The sequence below is a fragment of the Triturus cristatus genome, chromosome 8 (assembly GCF_964204655.1).
Source record: "Triturus cristatus chromosome 8, aTriCri1.1, whole genome shotgun sequence".
Lineage (NCBI taxonomy): Eukaryota > Metazoa > Chordata > Amphibia > Caudata > Salamandridae > Triturus > Triturus cristatus.
The window spans coordinates 846,068,420-846,083,435 of NC_140591.1; positions in this window are offsets into that span (position 1 = coordinate 846,068,420).

Consider the following 15,016-nt stretch of genomic DNA (forward strand, 5'->3'; position numbering starts at 1 on the left):
CTGGAGTGCAAGGGGCCCGAGCGCTAATATAAATCATAGTGGGGACAATAGGCATCCCTATCGTGTGCCCCTGAATACCGAGTATTTGTTGGAGATATGCAATACCGTGCGGGCTCTAGCTGTAGGAGCTCCATACAGTAAATATAGCCATTTGAGATAATCTGGGGGTAAACCAAATTTCCCTATGTTCTTTGAACATATATGCCCAAGTTAGCATGTTGAATGCTTGCCGTAGGTCTAGAGCAATGCAACCTGCATTTTGATAGTGTTCCGGGGTGGACTCCATAATGTGGTGCAATCTCCTGATATTTATGGAGGTGCTACGGGCCGGGAGAAACCTGCATTGGTCTATGTGAATAAGTTTATGTAGCTGTGGAATGAGCCTATTTGCTAGTATTTTACTTAGTATCTTATATTCTGTCGCTAGTAAAGACAGCGGGCGATATCCGTCCATGTCCGATTCATCTCTCCCAGGTTTTGGGAGCGAAACTACCAATGCCTGTGCCATGGACAGTCGTAAGTTACCGAGCTCTAGTGACTTATTATATAGTATCTCCAGTTGGGGGACCAGGGCGTCTGAATATGTGTCAAAAAATTCAATCGGGAGTCCAACCAGTCCTGGCGCTTTGTTTCAGAGAAGACCTTTCATGGCTACTTTTATTTCAGTCTTGGTAATGGGACCAGTTAAAGCTTTCTGGGCCTCTGCGGTGAGTTATGGATATGGTAAATTATCTAGGAATGCATCGATGTGGACGTCATCTATAGCGTCTGGTTTGTTATACAGCATTGCATAGTACTGGCTAAAGGCTTCATTAATATCTTTTTGACTAGTGACAGTATCACTGCTTGGAGTAGTGATTTCACTCACTCTAATAGTCGGGGGACATCCCTCAATAATTTTGCTAGTAGCGTCCCCGACTTGTCTGCATGTGTGTGTTTTAATTGTGTGTATGTTCTGTGATCCATGACTAAAGCGACTCAAGGAGGTCCACGTGTTGTATAAGCATCTCCTGCAGTGGGATCTGTCATGTAGCATCATTTGCAGCCTCTTGTTCAATTATGCCCATCCTATTCTCTGTCTCTATTAGCTTTTTGTGTAGTTCCTGTCTGGCTACCACTTTCGCATCAATCGCATTTCCGCGAATAACTTCCTTGAATGCATCCCACTCGATGGAGATGGAGGAGGCCTTGTTAGCATTTTCTGTAAAATAGCACGTTATTGTATTAGCCAGGGTAGTGCGGAACACCGCGTCTTCTAATAACTGCGGTTGTTATTTCCAGGTAGGTACTGGAGTGTGTATCCTGCCCCAAGAAAAAGTGATTTGCAAGGGATTGTGATCACAGAATGCCTTTGCTAGATATGTGGTGTGTGTTATGTGAGCTGCTATCATTTGTGAACAGAAGATCCTGTCAATTCTCGTATGCAATACATGCACTGGGGAGTAAAATGAATATTCTTTGTGCGTCGGGTGTTTTATTCTCCATACATCATTTAATTCCCATCTAGTAGCCCACCCACATAGAGCTCTAGCCTGCTTGGCCGATCCCGCTCCACGTAGAGGAGGGTGTCACCAGTCCATTGCCATATCCTTGGCTGCATTGCAGTCCCCTCCTAAAATCCAAGGGTACATTTCCCAACCTGTGAGTATTTGGTTAAGTCCTGCAAAGAATTTATCTTGATCAAAGTTTGGGGCATAAATATTACTCAAAATAGTGTCCCGTGTAATATTATGTATCTTCCCTGTGGGTCAACACGTTGCTCCAATTCTATAAATGGCACCCCATGTCTTAGCCATATCGTTGTGCTCCTGGCAAATACTGAATAATTAGTGGTGAAAATATGTCTTTTCCATTTTTTCCTCATTTATGCCGCTTCCGACACTGTTAGATGCGATTCCTGAATAAATACTATCTGGGCTTTACGCCTGAGTAACTGTGCTTGCACCCTATGGCGTTTCTGTATAGAGCCTAGACGCCGAACATTCCATGTGATTAATTTGTAGGTGTCAAACATGTATGTCTCAGTGTGTTGGTGTGGGGGAACATTGCAGATATAAAAGGAAGGCTACCGTCCCAATAAGATAGACGATATGTGCCGAAACCACTACCCCCCAAAACTTTCAATACTAGGCCCGGTTGGAGAACCACACCGGGCCGAACTAAAAACCACAATCCGTGTAACTGTACTGTGTGTGCATGGTGCATTCGCTGATAGGGGGTTGTTGCTAACACCCACCACGGTGCTTAAACTACTTGTGTTTGGGCTCGAGATAAGGCGCCCGGGACTGGCATTCATTCTACAGTATCGCCATTTGTAAAAGTCACATAGAAAATGGATACAAGATTTAGCGCCAACTTTGGTATCACAGTCGACAAGCTAAGGGCTTGTCTAGGTAAACAGGATTGTACTGCAGCCCTCTTAGTCCAGTAGGCCATCCGCTGTCCATGATGTCACACTAGGGAATAAGTTCAGGCTGCTTTCGGAGTATGATCTATTCATATTGTCCTCTGAGGAAGCCGAGGCCATGAGGAGATCACAGTCTCTAAACCGGGACGTTGCTTCGAGTGCTTGTTCCTTACTCTGTTGTACTTGTTGTTGCATCGTGCCTTGTGTTTATTGATTTCACCGTGCGGCGAGGTCGCCTGTCGTTTGCATGTCCTGGGCTGTTGGGTAGGCTGTGGGAGGCGGATCCCGCTAGAGCGGTTGTGTCTATTACCTCTATCCATTCCTCGACGTCTTCGTGGATCTCAAAGAAATACATCTTATGATCATGTATGATTTTCAGCCTCACCGGGAATAACAAGGCGTATTTCAGCTGCATAACTTTCAGTTTCTTCTTGACAGCCATGAAGGAGGACCGCTGTCGCTGCACCATAAGAGAATAGTCCGGATATAGCTATATTCGGCAATTTTCAAATCTTCTTTGAGAACGCTCTCGAGCCTTCTGGAGTAAGGTGTCCCGGTCCATGTAATTCAGGATCCTGGCTATTAATGGGCGAGGTAGAGCACCCGCTTTGGATCTTCCATTGGGAATCCTGTGAGCTCTTTCTACTCAGAAATAGGTCGATAGTCCCTCAGGTGCCACATGGTCCTTGAACCATTGCTCCATGTAACATGCGCATCTGGTCCCTCGCTGCGTTCTGGAAGGCCGATGACCCGTACATTATTACGCCTGGCCCTTCCTTCCATGTATTCTATTCGGTCTTGGAGGCCTGTGACTTGTTTCTGTAATTGCTGAATCTTCAACACATTCTCTTTCTGTTGCAGCACTACTTCGTCCAAGGTCACGTTATGCGCCTTCACCTTGCCCGCCTGTTTGGCGTGGTCTGCTTTGAGGATGGTTAGTCCAGTTGTGAGAGTGCCAACTTGCTGTTCGATGACCTTCTTTGATTCCCTGACCTCTTGAAGTATCAAGTTCAGTTTGTCCGTAGGGGTCCCCTCATTAGTTGGCGGTACACAATTAAGTGACATCAGGACTGTTGTATGGTCTGGGTCTTCCACAGGTTGCATGGTGTTCGTTTCATGGTTCCTCCCCTTGGGGCGCCCCATGTCGACTACCCCGGTATCCTCACAGGTTGCATAGCAGAAGAGCTGTCGCAGGTGGGCCACCACTTAACCACGAGTGGGTGGGATTGGCGAAACAGGCGGGTGCCACATGTCCTCAGTCAGTAGTTCACACTTTGTGCTTTTCTCGTGGTTACGTGTCAGCACGTCAGTGTGTGCATTCAACTGCGCTTGAGTATCACCACCGTTCAGCAATGTGCGCTGTGTCTTCAGTTATTGAGAGTGAGGCATGTGTAACAGTTGTTCCCCAACGTTGGCTAGTCTCTGGGTGTAGCGTTTTCTAGACTGTCCGTACCTCGCCAGAAGAAGATGAAAGAAGGCAATGGGGGGGAGCTTTGTCAGGGCCCACCTCTATGCAGCCAGCCACCAGTAGTCAGTTGGTGGATCAGCTCCCGGGTAATCCCAGGCTATTGGGGTCCGCCACTGAGTTGAGGCACTGCTCACTGGCAGGAAGATACACAGGGTCACAATTATTTATGCGCCCACTCAGAGACCATGGCGCGCTTCACTGGGGGAAGGGGCGATTTCGTAACCCACGATGGTGCACCCCGGAAGGGGGGGGCCCTTGGTGGAACCCCCTTACCTGTAGGTGGAAGATTAGAGAATCCAGCGGTTTCTCTCCTGGGCTGCAGTCCGGGTTTCTGTTCCGGCGGGCCGCTCGTCAGGCTCCATGTCCCCATAGCAGCAGGCAAATCGCAGACATCTTGGTTTCTGGCAGTCCAGTTCCGCCCTACTGCTCTGCACTTCAGGCACGGCAGTATCAGGGATATGGCAAGGAGCCCGGGTCACTCCTCTTTGTTCAGCGCAGTTGGGGCCAAGTCACCGGTAAATGTCTCTAGGGGAGTCGATTAGCAGGAGGCCCCCCTGGAGCCTTCACGTCATCACTCCCATGCCTACAGTCAGTCTCATACCATGGTAGACACTCCTGTATTTGCATCTAGCGGTGTAGTACACAGTTCGTGCCGCCGAGGAAATGCGCAGCCCTGGGCGCGCACTGCACTGCTTGCTGATCACCGATCGCTTTTAGGTAAGGCCGCAGGGGATCGATATTGTGGCAGCTTCTCGAATCGCTCAGTACTGCTGTGCTCCCACCACCAGATGGTGAATTCTGTGGGAGCCGGGTTCTGGGTTATTCCGCCTTCTGTGCCGGCGTGCAGGGATAGTTGTTCAGTATCAGGCCGCCGCTGGCCTTCCAGGTTCCAGGTTCCACTGCTGCCTCAGCGCAGCTATACAGGTTCCAGGTTCCACTGCTGCCTCAGCGCAGCTATACACAGCTGCTGCGTAGGCTGCACACCGGATTCCGTTCTTCACATGGTTGAGAGCCTCACTGGGGTTCATTCTCTCGGTGTTCGTGAGCACACCGTTCTCCTGCTGCTGCAGTCAGGTTTTGATGGGCTACAGGGAATGGAGAATCAGCAGGCTATTCCAGCCCGGGCTCGGAGCTCCATTAAACAGCATCCCCCATGTTCTGCAGTTAGCCACGCCCCCTGAGTGGGTCATAGTTTACTGAGTCTCAAAAGATTGATAATCAATCAGAGCCAAAGAGACATAGTACAACCAATCCAGTATTTTGACCATGATTCACCATTTGAGCATATTATGAGTTACCTGTCCACTGTCCCTTTCATGGTTGCGAGCCTGCCATGAAAAGCGTGGCAAAGAGGCAAAAAGCTCCTGGACCTGGAGGTGCATGTGGGGGGCACATTTAGTGCCCCACTCTTTTACACCCCCAGTTCCTGCTTGATGTGACATGCATCCCACGCCATGCAGGAATGTGCAGTCTCCTATGAGCCTAACAGCCTACTGTGGTAAGACCACCGCAGCACCGCTTGCCCGACCAAGATAAAACTCCTAATCGGGTGGGTGGGCACACCACGACTTTGGCAGCCCTCCAGCGGAGAGCACAGTGGTGGCGTCGCAAGAAGACAGCAAAAGTCACAATAAGGCCCTAATATTCTACTTCGAGTTGTACCAAATTGAAAATATCATGCAACAGTTGCATAACTAAATACTTATAAGGTCCCAAAAGCGAGACCTATTGGCTATACCAAGCGGCCGCGAAAGTGATCGCGATCAAATATCAAAGTGAAAGTGAAAGTAATCTCGTTCAAGCGCGGCGCGAGCGCCCACGCACTTGCACTGTAGCTCTAGGCTGGCCTGGTAGCGCTTTTTGGAGCCCTCACAAAATGTCTCGCGAGACCAGCGCAAGCGCTGGGTCAGGCGAGACCTAAAAAATGTATAGGTTTGCTAGGCTTCCCTTGGTGCCGGCAGAGCTAGGGTTCAAAATCTACAGCTAGGCACTTTGCAAAAAAAGGGTCAGTTTTCACTGTGAAAATGTGGTGTGTCCACGTTGCGTTTTGGGACATTCCTGTCGCGTGCACTAGTCCTACCCATACAAGTGAGGTACTATTTTTCTTGGAAGACTTTGGGGAATGCGGGGTGGGTGGAATTTTGAGAATCCACGCAGATTCCAGAACCTTCCACCACAGAAATGTGAGTAAAATGTGTTTTTTATTTTGACAAATTGTGAGGATTGCAAGGAATTCTGAATAACCGAACCTGGTGAGAGCCAGTCAAGTCACCCCATCCTGGATTTCCCTGGGTGTCTAGTTTTCAAAAATGTATAGGTTTGCTAGGTTTGCATAGGTGCCGGCAGAGCTAGGGTTCAAAATCTACAGCTAGGCACTTAGCAAAAAAAGGGTCAGTTTTCGCCGTGAAAATGTGTTGTGTCCACGTTGCGTTTTGGACCGTTTCCTGTCGTGGGCACTAAGCCTACCCACGCAAGTGAGGTACCATTTTTCTTGGAAGACTTTAGGGAGCACGGGGTGGGTGGAATTTTGTGGATCCACACAGATTCCAGAACTTTCAACCACAGAAATGTGAGGAAAATGTAGTTTTGTTACAAATGTTTAGGTTTGCAAGGGATTCTGGGTAATAGAACCTGGTGAGAGCCAGTCAAGTCACCCCATCCTGGATACCCCTGGGTGTCTAGTTTTAAAAAATGTATAGGTTTGCTAGGTTTCCCTAGGTGCTGGCAGCGCTAGGGTTCAAAATCTACAGCTAGGCGCGTTGCAAAAAAGGGTCAGTTATCACTGTGAAAATGTGGTGTGTCCACGTTGCATTTTGGGCTGTTTCCTGTCGCGGGCACTAGGCCTACCCACACAAGTTAGGTACCATTTTTATCAGGAGACTAAAGGTAACACAAAATTGTAGAGCAACTGTTATTACCTATTGACTTTTGATGCATTTCTGTCTTCCAAATGAAAGACAATGTGTAAAAAAGAAGTCATTTTGAAACATGACCTATAATTCTCATGCTAGTATGGGCAGAAATGTGCAAATATCTACTGTTTCTAAACTTTATATTTTAATCCAATTTCAGAAATGCATGGGTGTCTCTCATACCGATTTTTCCATGTATATATATATTCCCAAATGAATTGCTATATACCTGGTACGTAATAAAAAACCATTGCAAGATACTGCTCAGTTATTGGCTCGGGGTTCGTCGGGTTCTTGGTGAACCTACAAGTCCTATATATCCCCACAACCAGAAAGGTCCAGTGGATGTAACTGTATATTGCTTTCAAACAGTTGTCATAATTAGAAGAAGTTACAGGTGAAACCATTGACACAAATGGCTGTTTTTTTCGGTGCGCAGTCAAAATATTGAATTTTTTATATCGACCTACACTAATATCGAATTTTTGATATCGTAGGGACAGAATATCGAAGTTAAGAATATCATTGACCAGAATATCGACCTTAAGATAAGTAATATCGATTTCTTTAATATCGAAGTAAGTAATATCGAAGTAAATAATATCATCAGAAAAACATAGTTGTAAATAATATCGAGATTTTTGTGTTATGCATTTTAGCATGTATTTTATATGTATGTTTAATTTTTTGTAAAAGTTTTTCAATTATTTTTAAATATATATATTAAATGTTTAGAAAATAGTATTTTTTTTTAAAGTAAATTCTGCATTTTAGTATCAGAGCGGGTTGCAGGTTTATAGGGGAATAGGGTGGGAAGTAATTTAATTATAATTAATTAATTAATATGTTTTTATTTATTTTTATTGATTGTTAATGTATTGTTAATTAATAATTAATTGGTAACTAAATTATAGTAATTAGTTAAGTTATAATTATATTATGTATAAATAATGTTTTACTAATTTTTATTTATTGTTATTGTTAATGAACTTATTGTAAATTAATTATTAATTGGTAATTAATTTTAAATAATTGATTAATTGGTAATTAAATTAATTATTTAATTTTTAATTTGTAGCGGGTTGTGGGTTTATAGGGGAATAGGGTGAGAAGTAATTTAAATATAATTAATTATTTAATAGGTGTTTATTATTATTGATTATTAATAATTGATCATTATTAATTGGTAATTGATTTTTATTAATTGGTTAATTTAAAATTATATTAATTATAATTAATTTATTATTATTTTTTATTTATTGTAATTGTTAATTATTTTATTGCTAATTAATTAATTGGTATTAATGTTTATCAATTGATTAATTGATAATTAAATTAATTGTGTTATTTTTTATTTTTAGCGCATTGTGTGTTTATAGGGGAATAGATAGAGTGGGAAGTAATTTAATGTTATTTATGTAAATATTAATCTAATTTAATAGGTATTTATTAATAATTATTTTGTTGACCTGTCCTCAGGACACCCCCGTGCCGCACGGCCCTCCAGCTGTGTCTGTGGCCCCCTCCCTCGCTCGCTGCTGATCGTTGCAGTTTTTGATAAGTCCTGTGCCCTGTGTTTTATTTTTCCACTTGTTGTCTGGATTGACCCTGTTTTGTTTTGCTCCGTGTATTCCTGTTGTACTCTAGCCCCTGTTCCCTGTGACCCCCGCTTCCCGCCGCCGTATATCGCGGCCCCGCCCCCTTTTCTTCTGTGCCCTCCTTGCTCCCGCCTCCCAGCTGCCCCTCCCTCCCACTTGTCCTTATATGGAGACCGCGCGGCGCAGGTGAGTGTGACCTGTCCTCAGGATACCCCCGCGCCGCACGGCCCTCCAGCTGTGTCTGTGTGCCCCCTCCCTCGCTCGCTGCTGATCGTTGCCGTTTTTGATAAGTGCTGTGCCCTGTGTTTTATTTTTCCACTTGTTGTCTCGATTGACCCTTTTTTGTTTTGCTCCGTGTATTCCTGTTGTACTCTAGCCCCTGTTCCCTGTGACCCCCGCTCCCCGCTTCCCGCCGCCGTACATCGCGGCCCGCCCCCTTTTCTTCTGTGCCCTCCCCGCTCCCGCCTCCCAGCTGCTCCTCCCTCCCACTTCGCCTTAAATGGAGACCACGCGTGCGCGCAGCGTTCACGCGCAGCGGAGGCGCCGAATGTGCGCCGAAGGTGCGCCAAAGGCAAGCCCGTCTGCGCCCGTCCACGCCTGGACCGCGCCCAGTGCCAGGACACCTGGCCCCCGCAGATTCCAGCCCATCCGCCTAACGTACGACGCAACCACCCTCAACGCACTCAACGCCGGCCGGAGCCCCGGCTGCTACCAAGCCACCCCGAGACGCACCCACGGACCCTTCACCTGCCGATCCTGCAAGCTCACCTGCCTCCGGACCTGCGCAGCACCCGCCAAGCCGACCCCCAGCAGCAACCACCTGAAGTGCATCCTGCTCAACACCCGCTCCGTCCACAGACACGCGTGGAACTCTGGAACCTGCTCGACTCCACATCTCCAGACGTCGCCTTCCTCACGGAAACCTGGATGAACGCCTCCTCAGCGCCTGACATCGCCATCGCGGACGGTTACAAGATCACCCGGAGGGACCGCGTCAACCAGACCGGAGGAGGCATCGCCATCGTCCACAGAAACACCATCCGCATCACGACCAACACAGACGACACCCTCACAGCCGCCGAACACCTGCACTTCCAGATCCACACCGATCCCAAGACCACCCTCAGAGGCACCCTCATCTACAGACCCCCTGGACCCCGCACACAGTTCAGCGAAGACATCGCAGACTTCATCAGCCCGCACGCCCTCCCCTCCGCCGACTACATCCTCCTTGGGGACCTCAACTTCTACCTGGAGAACAACAACGACAGCAACACCACCACCCTGCTGGACAACCTCGCCAACCTCGGACTCAAGCAACTGGTGACCACCCCCACCCAATATGCCGGACATACGCTTGACCCCGTCTTCTCATCCAGCAAGTACATCTCCTTCAGCCACGCTACCGAACTTCACTGGACAGACCATAGCTGCGTCCACTTCAGCTTCCGAAAGACCACGACCCACCACCACCCACAACAGGTTCCCCGCCGGAGCTGGAACAAGATCACCAACGACCAGCTCACCACATCCCTGACCCTGATCACCCCCGCCAGATCAACAAACCCCAGCCAACCAGCTGACAACCTCACACAGTGGATCACCATCTGCGCAGATGACCTGGCTCCACTGAAGACCCCCCCCCCCAGCAGACCCGGCAGCAAGAAAGCCCCCTGGTTCACCGACGAACTCAAGAGCTCCAAGAGGAACTGCCGCGCCCTCGAGAAAGCTTGGCGCATCGACCCGACTACAGACAACGTGACCACCCTCAAGCACGCAACCCGCAAACACCACCAGCTGATCCACACCACCAAGAAGACAGCATTCAAGGAACGACTAGACAACAACGCCCACAACAGCAAGCAACTCTTCAGCATCGTCAAAGAGCTCTCCAACCCCTGCGCCGGAAACAACGACATCACTCCCTCGCAAGACCTCTGCAACTCACTCGCCTCGTTCTTCCACAACAAGATCGCAGACATACACAACAGCTTCAGCACACAGCCCACGCACCCTACCACCGAACCGACGCCCCCCACCAACCCTGGGCAGCGCACCCAAACCAAAGGACCACGCACGCAACCTAGGCTTCATACTGGACTCCTCCCTCTCGATGACCAGACAAGTCAACGTCGTCTCTTCGTCATGCTTCAACATCCTACGCATGCTCCGAAAGATCTTCCGATGGATCCCCACCGAAACCAGGAAGACGGTCACCCAGGCACTCGTCACCAGCCGACTGGACTACGGAAACACCCTCTACGCCGGAACCATAGCCAAACTGCAGAAAAGACTCCAACGCATCCAGAACGCCTCAGCACGACTCATCCTGGACATCCCCCGACACAGCCACATCTCCGGACACCTGAGAAACCTGCACTGGCTCCCCGTCAGCAAAAGAATCACGTTCCGACTCCTCACCCACGCACACAAAGCCCTCCACAACCTGGGACCCAGGTACCTCAACAACCACCTGACCTTCTACGCTCCCACTCGCCAGCTACGATCGACCAGCCTCGCCCTCGCCTCCGTTCCACGCATCCGAAGAGCCACCACGGGAGGAAGATCCTTCTCCTTCCTGGCAGCCAAGACTTGGAACTCCCTCCCCATCCACCTCCGCCTGACCTCAGACCACCTCTCCTTCAGGAAGCAACTCAAAACCTGGCTGTTCGAGCAGTAGCGGACCCCCCCTACCCCAAGCGCCTTGAGACCCTCCGGGTGAGTAGCGCGCTATACAAATGTCTTGATTGATAGATTGATTGATGGTTAAATAATTATTAATATGTTTTAAGTATGTTATTTAACCCCTACGCTATCCAACATTTTCCCTACTGTTGCACTCTCTGGAGTTGGAATAGTAATTTTTACCCCTCCGCTAGCCAACACTTTCCCTACTTTTGCACTCACTGGAGTGGGAATAGTAATTTTTACCCCTACGCTAGCCAACACTTTCCTTACTGTTGCACTCACTGGTGTGGGAATAGTAATGTTTACCCCTATGCTATCCAATACTTTCCCTACTGTTGCACTCACTGAAGTGGGAATAGTAATTTTTACCCCTACGCTATCCAACACTTTCCCTACTGTTGCACTCAATGGAGTGGGAATAGTGATTTTTACCCCTCCGCTATCAAACACTTTCCCTACTCTTGCACTCACTGGAGTGGGAATAGTGATTTTTACCCCTCCACCATCCAACACTTTCCCTACTGTTGCACTCACTGGAGTGGGAATAGTAATTTTCACCCCTCCGCTATCCAACACTCTCCCTACTGTTGCGCTCACTGGAGTGGGAATAGTAATTTTTACCCCTACGCTATCTAACACTCTCCCTACTGTTGCACTCACTGGATTGGGAATAGTAATTTTTACCCCTACTCTATCCAACAATTTCCCTACTGTTGTACTCTCTAGAGTGGGAATAGTCATTTTAACACCTAGGCTATCCAATACTTTCCCTACTGTTGCACTCACTGGAGTGGGAATAGTAATTTTTACCCCTACGCTATCCAACACTTTCCCTACTGTTGCACTCACTGGAGTGGGACTAGTAATTTATACCCCTGCGCTATCCAACACTTTTCCTACGGTTGCAGTAACTGGATTTGGAATAGTAATTTTATTTCCTCTGCTAGCTAGTATTATTTTTGCTAATGTACTGTATAAGGAATTTTAAAAAGATTAAAAATAATGTTAATGTTTTTATTTTGTTACATATATTTATTTAAATTGTATTTATATTATTATTTTATGTGTATAGATGTTTTTATAATTTATAAAAAAAATGTAAACAATTTATAAGTTATTAAAATAAATAGTAAGGGATCGATTCCGATCCGGGTCGGACATCTCTCCGAGAGCTGTCCGTAGCCTTACCTTGCCACCGACACGTACCCGTAGCCGGTCCGTCCTGTTGAAGTACGATGCGCATAACTGCCAAAAACCCGACCGACACGTAGGCTGTGATTCAAGCTTCATTCTCCGTCCGAGCCGTACCTACGAATGCCGAACCGAGTCGCCCGGAAGCAGTATCCATAGCAGTTTCCGCCCTCACAAGTACGATGTGTACTACCTACGTGCTGGACGGCTCGCCCCATACGGCACGTCACAGCATCCGGAAAAGAAGCATATCAGCTGCGATTTGCGCCACAACTCAATCCAAGGCTACGTGACGGACCAGCTTGCAATGGGTACGAGACGGAGCAACAAGCAGCGTGTACGAGACAAACACATCATGAATCCCATCGCGCAGGTCATACCAGTACTCTACATCTATGACCGGATCAGGAACAGACGCGGACGGAGCAGACGGTAAGTCAGACACCTACCACACAAACGACATGTACCAGCAAAATGGCACACACACACAGGGATCCACATCCTGGCCACTAACAACAGCCCACCATAGGGGTTGTATGGCCAGCACCACTACCACCCCCACTCCTAGGGCACATGTTGACCATCACCCCTGCCACCCCCACTCATAGGGCTTATGTTGCCCATCACCCCTGCCACCCACACTCATAGGGCTTATGTTGCCCATCATCCCTGCCACCCCCACTCATAGGGCGTATGTTGCCCATCACCGCTGCCACCCCCTCTCATAGGGGACCTGTTGCCCATCACCCCTGCCACCCCCACTTATAGGGGACCCGTTGCCCATCACCCCTGCCACCCCCACTCATAGGGGACCCGTTGCCCATCACCCCTGCCACCCCCACTCATAGGGCTTATGTTGCCCATCACCCCTGCCACCCCCACTCATAGGGGACCTGTTGCACATCACCCCTGCCACCCCCACTCATAGGGCTTATGTTGCCCATCACCCCTGCCACCCCCACTCATAGGGGGCCTGTTGCCCATCACCCCTGCCACCCCCACTCATAGGGGACCTGTTTCCCATCACCCCTGCCACCCCCACCCATAGGGCTTATGTTGCACATCACCCCTGCCACCCCCACTCATAGGGGACCTTTTTCCCATCACCCCTGCCACCCCCACCCATGGGGCTTATGTTACCCATCACCCCTGCCACCCCCACCCATAGGGGACCTGTTCCCCATCACCCCTGACACCACCAACCATAGGGCTTATGTTGCCCATCACCCCTGCCACCCCCACCCATAGGGCTTATGTTGCCCATCACCCCTGCCACCCCCACTCATAGGGCTTATGTTGCCCATCACCCCTGCCACCCCCACTCATAGGGGACCTGTTGCCCATCATCCCTGCCACCCCCACCCATAGGATGGGTGATGCGCCACACATCCATCATATTCTAACATTAGGTATGTCAGCAAAATACATCCCCCCTAACATCATGACAACAGTGCGTAGTCTGTGACAAATGCCCACAACAGTGATTATTACTTCGAACATACAATGTAACTAACAGCACATGCGTGACCAACACATGAGTGTGGCCTACAGAAGGCAAGCATCACTATAGCACTGTGTCAATGTAAAAATAACACCCCTTCACTGTGTAGAACAAAAGGTAAGTGTGGGGTTCCAAACTGCAGCAAATGTCGAGCATTGTGGTGATGGGGTCTAAACCCCCCCTCATCACAGTGACCAAAAGGTAAGTGTCATCATGGTCAAAGCTGCAAATGCCAAACAGCATGTATGATTCCTGCTCCCAACACATGAAACACTTTTGGGGCAAACTAGTGGTTGTGTCCCATACGCACAGAGATGTGGTGAGGCTAACAGTACAGTGAAAACAAAACATACTCTCGGCCATGTGCAGACAAGCACCACACATGGGGGCTGACGATGCATTCATTGTACAATGATACAAGAGCAGAAGTGACCATAACAAAGCATACACACATCTCGAAAATAGACACACTAATCAAAACAACCTGTGTAGACTGTAGGTGTCAGGTCACAAATTCCCATTCCATGCCAGCAATGGCACCTAACAACCAGGATGGATGTGCAGAATGATGTGATATGACTCACAGGGACAGCAGGGAAAATCACAGCAACAGCATCCAGACAATGTCCCACAATAGCAATACCATTGCACTGATGCAAATGCACAAACACAAACAGGCAACCTCACACTGCACATCTGACACAATATGTGTGTGTTTGTGTCTCAGTATCCCCAGGCAACTACACAACACATGAGGGGGGCTGAACCACAGTGACACAGATGTGGACACAGTGCCATACAAAGGTAAACCATAATTGGGACACCCTTAGTGGGCAATCAGGCATTGTGAGATGAGAGGGAGCACATCAGACACATGTGACACAAGCTGGAATGAACACAAACTAACACAGCAAGAGACTGACACACAACAGCACTACCCCCAGGGACCAGACCTAGGGGTGACACAAGCATGTATGACACCTCCACTGTGATGACAAAGGTAGATGTCTTACAAACTGTGAAAACCAGACATGTGTCCTGTGCCACAAACGTACATCACATCTACACAAACACAAATCACTCAGCATGGCAAGTCATTCATGGACAAACGGGAGCTAGGGGCCCATCCATGCAAACATTTACATCAGTCCACCCTCAACACCACACACCCTGAACTGCAACTATGTGCATCTGTGAAGCCCACATGGACAGGTGACATTGCACATGCACCCATGACAAACACAGAAATGT